Raw genomic sequence first — 12,940 nt, 5'->3', positions numbered from 1 at the left:
TTTGGTCCGTCAAGTACGCTTTCGTCCATCTTAATTTGCGCTTTCGTCAACCGCCCCTCGTGCCAAGTTTGGAGTCTTCACATGTCCTTCCATCTATTGTAAGTTGTGACTCCATACGTCGCTGACCGGCAGCTTATATGGAGCGTGACCGGTCACGTCTCCCCTTCCTCTCTTCTCTCCTCATACGACAAAACGAGAAAGAACTATATTATGATACGATCTTTTGTCGATCGCTAGATCTAAAGTAACTCCGACGATAACTTTCGACGATGCACCCTGGTAAAGGAATCGACTTGGTCGACCGGAACAGCGCCGCCTGGAGAAACAGAAGTGGTGGATGGGATGTGACCGGTTGCGTAGGGTCTCTGCGCCGCCGCCTGCCGCCGTCGCGGTCACCGGCCTGATGTCTCGACGCCACTGGATTTGGTTAGCATGCTAGGCAAGGGAGACGACACCATCGACCCGTCACCGAGGATGTTGTTCAGATCGTGCCCGCAAGGATAGGAAGACGATCAATCTAGAGTAGGGGTGGAAGTTTACGGAGAAGGACAACGACAAGCGAGAGTCTGGCCGGCATAGCTACGATTCTGGAATCTGGACTCCACCATTGCTGCCTGCGTTGTGGTGCTGGTCGTGTCCATGTGCCTAACGCGCTCGGCCAGATTACGAAGGGAGGAACGACGCACTGAACGTGACTTCCAGCCGCAGCTCGTGCTCGGCCTTGGCGGCTGACAGCGGGGTTTCCATGAACGCCTGTGGAGGTTTCCGACGGACTCGCACGACCACGGCAAACGGAAGCAAAGTCGACGAGGTGGTGAAGAGAAAGCTGATAAGGCTGGTTAGCTCCAATTGGCGGAGGTTGTCGCCGCTGTTAAGCTTCCCAGTCGTAAAACGGAGGTTGAAGAGTTCGACATAAAGGCCGCCAGCGCAGCCCGTGGAACGCCACTGGCGGTGCAAGCACAGCACAATGCCGGCGATGCATTCGCATGTAGAGCAGGAGGCACCAAATCAGAACCGACGTGGTCAGCGTGGAAACGGACTTCTTAAACTTGAAGGCCGACCCCATTGTCCATCGAAGACAGGAAGAGCACGTTGGCAGGTGGTGTTGGCGTTGTTCGACCTTCGACCGCAACCCAGCGCGATTGGGGGCTTGGGGCCTGTATGGGACCCGTTCGATCTGTCGTCGTCGGCTGACAGGGAGAGAGTGTTGGTCGAGTCCGCGAGCGCGCTGGTGCTAGGGGCGGGCTCAACATGACGGTGCTCGACGACATGTACAGCTAGGCAACGACGGCGAACACGACCGAGCTGTGTGGCTCTGCGCCCGCCGTGTAACCCATATGCTCGCACTGGCGTCGCCTTTAGTATATGCAACACAGCAGTGACAGCACCAGGCACTTACCCTTTTGCAGCGTCGATGGCAATGTGCCCGCTGAAATTTCGTGTTCAGATGTCCGACATGCAATCAGCAACTTCTGACGAAAGAGCAGATGATCCGTTATCATTTTTTCTCGGTTTCCTGAAACAGACATATAATTTCACTATTTGTCCTTGGTTTACATAAGTACTCGTTTTTAGCAAAGGGAGCGACGGGCTTGATATACAGAAGTGAGGCAGCTAGCTCATATTAATTCAGTCCTAGCAGTGCACAGTAGGCACTCTCTGCTAAACATAGAGTGCTCTGAGAAAAGATCGGAGCTGGACAAGGAGATCGGATCTGGGGAAAAATTCGATCGGTAGAAACATGCGGCAGCATGGTACTATGTTACTCCTTAATTTTCCAAATATTTCTCATATATATATACTCTCGCGTGAATTGACCAAAGTACGTATGGGCGGCAACTACTCAATCCGGTATGTCGATCTTGAACTCTTGACCAGTGCAGCCACCGGCGGGGCATCGCCGTCCCAGTCGTTGTTGTACCGTGCGTAAACTTCTAGGGTTACCACCTCAAAGTGTACCCAGCTAGCCCCCACAAGCACTTGGTGACTTCGTAGAAAAGATGATTGTTTCTTTTAAGACCTTTATATTTTAGCTCGTCATAAATTCTCGAGGAGTGGTGCAAATGGGAGAATGAGAGAGCGATGAAATAAAGAGCCACAATAGGTACAAGTGTACGACACTAACCTCGCACATGGGTGGTGGGTGCTAGACCGTGTATGGACCACAACCGGTAATATATATCAACCGGGATAGATCTCTGATTTGTTCCGTAGCGAAGCACGGGCTTTGTCCTAGTTGATGCTTAAGGGATATAATGCAGCCACAGCATGAAGTATGAGTACCATTTAAGGGAACCGTAAGACTCTCGCTTTGGTAATTGCAGGCATGTGAGTGTTTATTTTTATCGGATAGTCAAAATAATATTAGCTTCTGTTTGGGATTGAGACGAGAGTCTAATTCCCCAAAGTGCTTGGCTATATTGATCACAAAATTTTGTTATTACTATTTTATAACGTATGAAATGAATGGCGAGCAAGGCAATCTGGAACAACTGCACCAAACCATTTTATGCACTATGAAGTGTGTATGGTGGGGAGAGATGTTCAGAAACGAAGTGGTGCGATGCTGGCCCCTCTTGAATTTTTCCATGGTGCTCAGTATACTTCGTCCATCAAAGCCTCTTAAAGTGTGCACACTGTTTTGTCAAAAAAAAAAAAAAACAGCTGACTAGACAATTTTGTTCTTAATTTTTTATCAATATGCAAATGGCCGTGAGCTGAGGTTGACATGGACTAAAGGGCAAACAAAACATGTTGAGAGTTAAGGTGGCACGTTGTATCGTTAGATTAATAATCTCCACCGAGGAAACTCAGGGCTAGTATATGTCTCCTGCCTTTTTTTCTCTATATTCTCTGCTACTATCACTGGTCATCGATCACAACGTCTCATTCTAAGCCAAGCGTTTCTACTTGTAAACAGTAAACTTATATATGAATTTTGTGAGTAGTAATTTCTGGCTCCGGAGACCGGAGCTCAAGTGTTCCTTTTGTTTTTATAAAAATCAATTTTTTATACAAGTCTTAAAAATTGAAAATAATTCTGGATGTACTCAATGATGTATAATGCAAACATGAAAACTCCCAGTTTGAAATACTTTGTATTTGAGCTATACATAAATGAAAACGTATGGGTCTAAGCATAGGTAATGGTGTTTATTTTCAGAACTTCAAATTTATCACGTTTTATCATTCTTGTGTAGCCCAGGCTTTGAAGAATTCCACGTTGCAATTTTGCATGCTTCTAGGATATATCATTGACTACATTTGTTTTTTTAATAAAACCTTTGAATATGAATTTTGAATTTTTTGAAATAAAGAAAGTACTAGAGCTCAGGAGCCAATAGACATATGCATATTGTGCTTGTGTTATCAGACCTCTGCAAATAGAATAAAAATCCATGAAATTTTGGTAGTAGAACTTACATTAGTAGCACTGTACATAGAACATAAGAAGGTGGGAGGACGTGATACTTCATTATGTTGATCGATGGCTCATACCTATTTTATCTGAAATCAGCACATACAGAATAAAATTCACTACCTTTTACATATCCGTGTTTAGCAAAGTAACCAAATATCTAACCATCTTTCTAATGCTAGTTTTCTGTTCAGAAAAACCAACATTTGTGTCCCTCAACTATTGTGAAAATACTAGTTTTAGTCCTCAACAGAAATACCAGACACTCTTGTACAATGAGATGGCAGTGGTTTCACACACATGTTATAGCAGTATACACAACTTACCTGAATAATCGAAAACATCGATGTACTTTTTTCAAACACTTGCCCAATTTAATAATTTAAGGAAGAGACAATGAAACATATTAGGAAGATGTCAAAAATAAGATTTTGTTTGGAAAATGTTAATTATGAGACCTAAGCTTTATAAAATGTCAATGTGCCCCGAAAAATGAAAGTAAATAAAATTTAGTGGAAAAAATAGAATTTTGGTGATATTAGGAATATTTCATTAAGGTGAATTAAAATATAACCAAAACTAGAAGGTATAAATATATGAATCATTCGATTTTATTGAATGACATGGTTTTAAAAATATTTTGTAGTGATATGCATTATAAAACTAATTTAATCTTGAGTAGGTTTTCAAGAATATTTATCCTATGTCTTCAATTTCTGGTTTCTAACTTTTACGGTGCATATCAATATTGTTTCTGTAAATATTTTTTATCTTATTATTTTTCTATTTATTTATTGAGTAATCAAGGCTTTTCTTTTAAAAAATCCTTCTTTAGTTTCTTCAAAAAGAAATTAGTTTTGTTTGCCATGTATGTGTACCTAATCATCGACACATAATAATAAAAACAAGTTTCAAGGGAGCAAGGGGACTATCTTAGAATTGTTGATTGAGGAATAAAAAATAGTAACACTTACTAGAACTGAGGAACACACATCATAACAGGGTGAATAGAGAGAAATAAAGATTAATTCTTATGTGGGGTGTATGGGGAGAAATTAAGGGGCATAAATCGATAATATTAAATATTTAATCTTTATTCTGTAAAATTTATTTTGGTACATATGTCTTGAATAGAATAAATGTAGGCTTTATTTGTTGTCGATCTGAATTTTGAGTTAGAAATTACTTTTTTACAGAAATTTGTTGAAGATTTCTACCGTGTTTTTATGGAGTCCCCTGTCTCAAAATGCAGGGAAGGTTTGACTTCGCTCGATCTTTGATGCAATATTTTAACTACATCGATTGGGAATATATAATTTGCATTATTGCATAATGCCATACTTGTTCCTGAAGTGAGCGAACAATCACACTAAAATTTGTCTAAATAAATGCAGATTAACTACGAGTAATATGGACATGAAGGAGTAGTTAAAATTGTACATCATTGACTTGAAAAAATCAAGGCCACTTGCATTCGGAGATGAAGGGAGGATTATGGTATCTCCAAGGTCTTATAAACAACGGTTATGCTAATTCATAATCGATCGAGAATTAGCTTAGTTCTCAGTCGATATTTAAACCATATGATTGTGCTTTGTGCTAGCCTGAGTTGCACTATAAGCTGTAACTGAGGCGTTGCAACTGAGGAAAATAATCGGGCCGTTGAATTACCTTTGATAAGTTGTAGCAATGAGTTGCAACAAAGATTGCAACCGTTAGATTGCTTCGTGATTCATGCTACTAGCAAGTTGCAATATTGTTTGCAATTAAGATTCGACGGACATCACTTAGAATTAGTCACACCGTATAAACAAATAATAGCTTACATGGCTGACTTCCTTTACAGGACGTAATACGCTGCTAGTGCATCCCTCCCGAATTCCCGATGCTCCCTCCACTGTAATCGAAATCGAATCGGAGTCGGAGAGCCAGGCGGCTCACCGTCACCGTCAGCAATACTACCCGGAAGAATCTTGCCTTGCCCGTGCTTGCAACACTGCCGGCCGGGGCCTATATAAGCTGGTGGCGCGGGCTCTGTTCTTCCCCACAAAACACACATTGACACATTGTCCGCGTCATCTCCTAAATCAAATTCGTTCACTCTGTTCTTGTGGTGGAAGGGTTACTCTGCAGTCGCCCTCTCCTCCGCATCCTCCGTACTCCAGTCACCAATCAAATCCACTCGCCTAGTTCCCTCCAAATCTTTATATACACCAAGCTTCCACCACGATCGATCTGCGTGTCTGCATTCACGATGAACTCCGTACTCGACTCACCAGCCGGCGGTGCCTGGGGTTCTCTGTACGCTGTACAAGAACCCGTGAAATCTCGGCATGTGTCTGTGGTACCGGCCGCTGCCGCTGCCAAGAAGCCGGCATATGGACTGAAGAGGAACCTGGAGATGTGCACCGAGGCGCTCGGTTGCGAGACCGGTGGCGTCGACACAACCGCTTACGACGTCGATGACGGCGCGGCGAGGAAGAGGCATGCCGGGGAGGAACACGATGAGGGCGAGGAGGAGACGAAGGTGGAGCCGATGGTGGGGCAGAGGGTGCGCGTGCTGCCGCCGCCGCTGACGACGCTGGCGGCTGGCGCCACCCGCGTGCGCATGGTCCACGAGCGGCGCGACGGGCGGCTGGAGGTGTACGCGGTACGCGCGTCGGCGATGGAGGCCGACCGGAGCAGCGGCCGTCTCCGCCTCCGCTTCTCCCCCTGCTCCGGCTGCAGATGCAATGCCGCCGTGTGCAACCAGCTGCAAGAACCGCAAGAAACCGAAGAGTACGAGACCGAGGAGGTTGATGAGCCGGAGGACGCGTACGGGAACGCGAAGTACGTGCGCGGTGGGCGGTGCGTGGAGGCGGAAGATGTCGCGGCGGCGGCAAGGTGTGGCGAGAAATGGGAGCCGGAGCAGGCTGCCGCGTTCTGGGTGGCCATTACCTGAACTAGAACGGATTCATTTTTTACAGACAATTTTTTTTCAAGGGTACGCTAAAGATGTACCAGATCTTTATAGAAGGAGAAACAGGTTTGTACAAGGGGCAATGCTACATCGAGGTCGACCTAGATTTTGCTTATTGCGAGGTCACTCCGACCAGGTTTTATTTCTGAAACAGGAAATAGGTGGACCACAAATACTTGCCAAAAGCGGTAATTGCTGGTCGCGGGAACCTGCGCGCATTATTAATCCCAAGCCAGACCCAAGCCAGCTGGCTTGTACCTGTCTCCCAACGAGAACCACACCCAGTCACCTCTTTGCCGTTGCCGATCTGAAATCCGTGGCCTCAAAGCTACATCTAGATTCTTGCTCCAGCCGCCATGAAAACCCAGAATAAACTCATGAATTTCCGTTACATTTAGAGATGAAAAACTCATGGATTTCTGTTACATCACGACCATAAACCACAATTTTTTGGGTTCTACTGTTACATCCAAAAACAATTGTAGAGCCATCACCAAAATCAGTTATTGTAACAATTTCGATTACATGGAACTAATTTTTTTTGCTTTACATGACAATGGCAATAGAAGGTAACAACAATACTAATGAATTTCCGTTACATCTAGAGACAAGAAAAACTAATGGATTTCTGTTACATCACAACCATGAACCACTCTTTTTTTGGTTCTACTGTTACATGCAGAAACAAATGTAGTATAGAGCCATCAGAAAAATTATTTAAGTGTAACAATTTCGGCTACATGTAACTAAAAATTGCTTTGGCTATATGTAATATTTAGTAAGATGCTCAATTGGATATTAGGATAGTATGAAAAATGGTATGCATGTAGTAAGATGGAAGATCATGCATGTAACATATTGGGACAGTATGAGAAACCAAATACAGTTCGAGTTCCATCCAAGAGCGTTAGAACTACTTTCAGATTCTCCAGGCTACTACATCCAGATTCTCCATGCTACAACCAGCACGTACCTTGCTAGAGGATGTCACCGGAGAGACAAAAAGATGTAGCCAGAAATGCCAGGATCCGGCACGGAGATGGGAGGATGTAGCCCGAGGACCAAGGATCTAGCCGGCAGCTTGAAGATGTAGCCGGGGACTCGATGCTTTGGCCAGTGGCGCCAAGATGTAGCCGAGGATGCAACGATGTGGCCGGCGACACGAGGATTTGCTCGGTGACGCGACGATATAATCTGAGGAGCGTCAATGTAGCTAGGGGGACGACAAATTGACCGATGACTTGGCGATGTATCCTGCGACGCAAGATATGCTGATGGCACACTCAAAGATGTAGTCGACCACGCCGAGGATGTCACCGGCCCCATGAAGGATGTAGCCGCCACCGGTGAGATCTCCTCTAACACCTAAGAATGTAGCCGCACGAAGGATGTAGCCGCCGCTGTGAGGTGCAGCCTCCTCCGTGCGTCAAAGTGCCAGTTTCCTACTGTGAGTCAAAGTGCCAGTTTCATCAAACAATAGAACGGCACCATGCAAAGTATATTCATGAAACTATCAACCGAAAGTCAGTACCAAACGGAGAGCAGCAGCAAACAAGAATTCAGTTCTGGCACAGTAAAGAAAACTGGCACGTTTCATTCCAGAAAAACTAAAGTAACCTTACCATGAAAGTAACTACTAAAAGAGGGCTCTAATGAAGATCTTGAAGAGGGAAATCGTCAACTTAAGTATGCCACTATAATGATAAAGAAACAAGTGAAACAGAATACTAACATTATTTGCATTGAATTTGTTAATTAAAACATGTAGACAGCATTGCCATTAGCGTTCAGTGTAGCTAGTGATGCTATCCACAGAAGCATGATCTGTTGCTATATGAGTTTGTACAGAACCACATTTCTCTTATTGCTGCATAAAGCAATGCATTGTTATTGATGGACTCCAAAAAAAGGAAGAATTGAGTGCATCATATGGAGCTACATTCGACGTTTTGAAACAAGAAAAAACACATGAATCAGGCGCACAAAGAAAACAATGAATTGCATCTAAAAACCCAGTCGTAACATATTCGCATGAATGTATGTTTTGTAGATAGCGTTAGATGCCCCAGAACGAAAGCATCCAGGAATTACACGAATGAATGTAACAACTTCGCATAAATGTAAGTCATAGTGGTACTATTTACTTCTTTTCCCTAGATTACACCTGTTTGTATTACTCACATCTATTTTAATACTAAAAACCGTAAGCAATAGCATGTGGGGCAGAAAGCTAGGAAACAATCCATCCAAGAAGAGCCACATCTATGTTAAACCAGTAGTTCAAGGTTACGTCTACCTCCTTGTTCAGAATTCATCCTATCTGTTATAATTAACTAAGAAAATGACACACATAACAGACTATGTCACATCCTAGCAGTAGCAGTTACATTCTAACGGTGAAGGTGCCCAGGCCAGGGGAGGGGGGGGGGGGAGCACCTGTGGCGCGTCTGACCATGGATGGAGCGCCTCTGCGGCGACGAGCTCGTTGCGCCACAACCCAGCGACGGCGCAAGTCTCACACGTGGGCTACCTAGCGCTGGTCACGAGCGCCGCCACGACGTTGCCCGCTCATGGAGTCGTCCACGGCTGCCTCCGCATGCATCTCCGCGTTGATCCCAACCATCGCCTCCGGGAACGCCGCTGCCGGGATCCAAGGAGGTCGCCGCCTCCGTCGTCATCCCCCGCCGCCGTGAGGAGGCGCCGTGGCCGTTGAAGACAGCGAGGAGGTGGAGGTTGGGGTCACCCACAAAACGCGTGGCTATCTGGTACGCGTCCTGCAAATTCCGCGCCGGTGAATCCAAGTAGATCCTGTGGGTACTCCAGATATCTGGTCGTGGAGGGGAATGGACAGAGAAATTAGAAAGGGGAAAGGCTGCAGAGACTAGTCAAGACGACGGGAGAAGAAAGATGATCCCACCTTCCATCGAGGCGGTCGCCGCGCCTTACTTAGCAAGCGCCGCAGGATACAGATCGTGCGGCCAACACATGTGACCTCGCTGGAAGTCCCGATCGAGGTCAATCTGGAATTAGAAATTGCGTTGTACAAGAACTGAAACTCCGCCGCGAACAACGAAGCCGGTGAACTCCGCACGCACACACTATGAACTACTCTCGCAACTGCTTTCCAAAGGTTGAACTCTGCTTTGATCTTCTCCACCATTTGATGTGGGTTGCATTGCAACACCCTATTGTCAAAAACCCTGGCATTCCGCTGCTTCCATAGTGACCCGGACCGATAAGATGACCAAGGTGTCAAAGCTTGTCCTGTCTCTCTTCCTAACCAGCATCCTCGTGGTCTCCCACCATGATTCCAAGGTTGCTCGGCTCCGTGATATTCAATCCAGCCGCAATCAGACAGCCAAACCAAACCCTGTCTTACGTATGGGCTCTGCATTAACACATGGTTCACCGTGTCCTCCTCTGGAAGCATGTGAAACATGCCTCAGTATGACCTTGCAGCCCGTGCCGCCATCGCCTGTCCGAAGTCCACAACCGGTATCTGAGAGCTAGCCAAACAAAGATCTTGCACTTGAGAGGTGCCCCTTACTGTATAACTCCCAGATGTAGATCCAATACATGTAAAAGTATCCGGCTCTTGTGTGTTCCTTTGGATACCCTCTAACTCCTCCTAAAGCCTGATGTATTGCGCGCATCCTTCGACTGTTATACTCATCTCGATCGGAAATCCACATGTTCTCCGAGAGAGCCTCCACAACCGTGCTGGAGTTTCTCTTCCTTTTTGGCACAAGCTGCACTACCAAAGGCGCAATGTTCTCCACTGATTTTCCATTCATCCACCTGTCGCGCCAAAACCAAACTTTTGAAACCTCTCCAACTGTGATTTTGGTGAAACTCCGAAACACTTTTCCTGCCTCTAGGTCCTGCATCATCTTTAGACCCTGCCAAGGTCGGCTCGGATCAGTCCTCTCTAACCATTTCCAGCGAGCCCTCTGCGCTAATCCTTGCAGCCGTAGATCTTTCACTCCCAGCCCCCCAAAGTAGGTTGGCTTGCAGATGCTATCCCATGCAACAAGACACTGATCTCCATTTGCTTGTTTCTTCCCTACCCAGAAGAACCCTCTCATGTACTTGACCACTTCCTCTAGAAGCCATGCCGGTGGCTCTGCTACAAGGATATGATGAATTGGGCGTACCGAGATGACTGTCTTGATGAGCATTAGCCGCCCAGCCCTAGCGATGAACCCTCTCTGCCATGCTGGTAAGAACTAAGAAGTGCACCGCTGAATCCAACAATGGTTGCCATTCAGCCCTTGTAAGCGGCCTAAGGGCAAGCTGCAATTCCAGATACCTTATAGGAAACTTCGTCACCCGATAGCCCAACGTATTCCGCACAATATCCTCATTTCCTTCCGCACCTCTGATCAACGTGGCAGTCGTTTTTTGATAATTCACCTTGAGACCTAAAGCTTCTCCGAAAATCGCCAAGATCTCTTTAACCGCCCACAACTCCTCTCTAACCGGACTGAGGAAAATTACTACGTCGTCTGCGTATATGGAGATCCTCTGCAGAGGCAAAATCCCCGCCAAATTCCTCATAATCTGTTCATTGACCGCCCTGGTTACCATTGCCGTAGACAATTACCGATGGGTTTCCTGGCTGGATTTCCAACTAGCACCTAGCATTTACTCCCCTCTACAGTCAGCGAGCAATCGGGCCCTAACCCTATATAAAGTGATTTTATTTCCTTGGATTTGAGGGATGTTCTATGTTTCTCAGTTCACTTCAGGTTTCTTAAAAAAAATCATATGTGAAACTCTCATATTATTTTAATCTCCAGTCCTTCTGCCTCTGGAGAAAAGAAGGCTTGTCCATCTCACACATTTTACTGTTTATTTTTCTTGTCATTGTAAGTAAAAAAGAAAAATGATTAAAAATAATCGCCCTGTGAAACCAACCGATTTATTCCGCCCTTATCTCTTTTGTCGTCTCGTAGGACTGATACGTCTCAAACGTATCTATAATTTCTTATGTTCCATGCTATTTTTATGATGATACTCACATGTTTTATACATATTATATGTCATTATTATGCATTTTCCGGCACTAACCTATTGACGAGATGCCGAAGAGCCGATGTCTTTGTTTTCGACTGTTTTTGGTTTCAGAAATACTAGTAAGGAAATATTCTCGGAATTGGACGAAATCAACGCCCAGGGTCCTATTTTTCCACGAAGCTTCCAGAAGACCGAGGGAGATACGAAGTGGGGCCACGGGGCGCCGCCACACTAGGGCGGCGCGGCCTAAGGGGGGTCCGCGCGGCCCTAGCGTGTGGGGCCCCCGTGACTCCTCCGACTCCGTCCTTCCGCCTACTTAAAGCCTTCGTCGATAATAACTCCAGTACCGAGAGCCACGACACGGAAAACCTTCCAGAGACGCCGCCGCCGCCAATCCCATCTCGGGGGATTCAGGAGATCGCCTCCGGCACCCTGCCGGAGAGGGGAATCATCTCCCGGAGGTCTCTTCGTCGCCATGATCGCCTCCGGATCGATGTGTGAGTAGTTCACCCCTGGACTATGGGTCCATAGCAGTAGCTAGATGGTTGTCTTCTCCTCGTTGTGCTATCATGTTAGATCTTGTGAGCTGCCTATCATGATCAAGATCATCTATCTGTAATCCTACATGTTGTATTTGTTGGGATCCGATGAATATTGAATAGTATGTCAAGTTGATTATCAATCTATCATATATGTTGTTTATGTTCTTGCATGCTCTCCGTTGCTAGTAGAGGCTCTGGCCAAGTTGATACTTGTGACTCCAAGAGGGAGTATTTATGCTCGATAGTGGGTTCATGCCTCCATTGAATTTGGGACAGATGACGAGAAAGTTCTAAGGTTGTGGATGTGCTGTTGCCACTAGGGATAAAACATCGATGCTTTGTCTAAGGATATTTGTGTTGATTACATTACGCACCATACTTAATGCAATTGTCTGTTGTTTGCAACTTAATACTGGAAGGGGTTCGGATGATAACCTAAAGGTGGACTTTTTAGGCATATATGCATGCTGGATAGCGGTCTATGTACTTTGTCGTAATGCCCTGATTAAATCTCATAGTACTCATCATGATATATGTATGTGCATTGTTATGCCTTCTTTATTTTTCAATTGCCCAACTGTAATTTGTTCACCCAACATCTGTTTATCTTATGGGAGAGACACCACTAGTGAACTGTGGACCCCGGTTCAATTCTTTACATCTGAAATACAATCTACTGCAATTGTTCTTTACTGTTCTTCGCAAACAATCATCATCATCATCCACACTATACATCTAATCCTTTGTTTACAGCAAGCCGGTGAGATTGACAACCTCACTGTTACGTTGGGGCAAAGTACTTTGATTGTGTTGTGCAGGTTCCACGTTGGCGCCGGAATCCCTGGTGTTGTGCCGCACTACACTCCGCCACCAACAACCTTCACGTGCTTCCTTGACTCCTACTAGTTCGATAACCTTGGTTTCTTACTGAGGGAAAACTTACTGTTGTGCGCATCACACCTTCCTCTTGGGGTTCCCAACGGACGTGTCGACTACGCGCCATCA

The sequence above is a fragment of the Lolium rigidum genome, chromosome 4 (genome assembly GCF_022539505.1).
Source record: "Lolium rigidum isolate FL_2022 chromosome 4, APGP_CSIRO_Lrig_0.1, whole genome shotgun sequence".
In the NCBI taxonomy this organism is placed as follows: Eukaryota; Viridiplantae; Streptophyta; class Magnoliopsida; order Poales; family Poaceae; genus Lolium; species Lolium rigidum.
Note: the sequence above shows the minus strand (reverse complement) of the source record.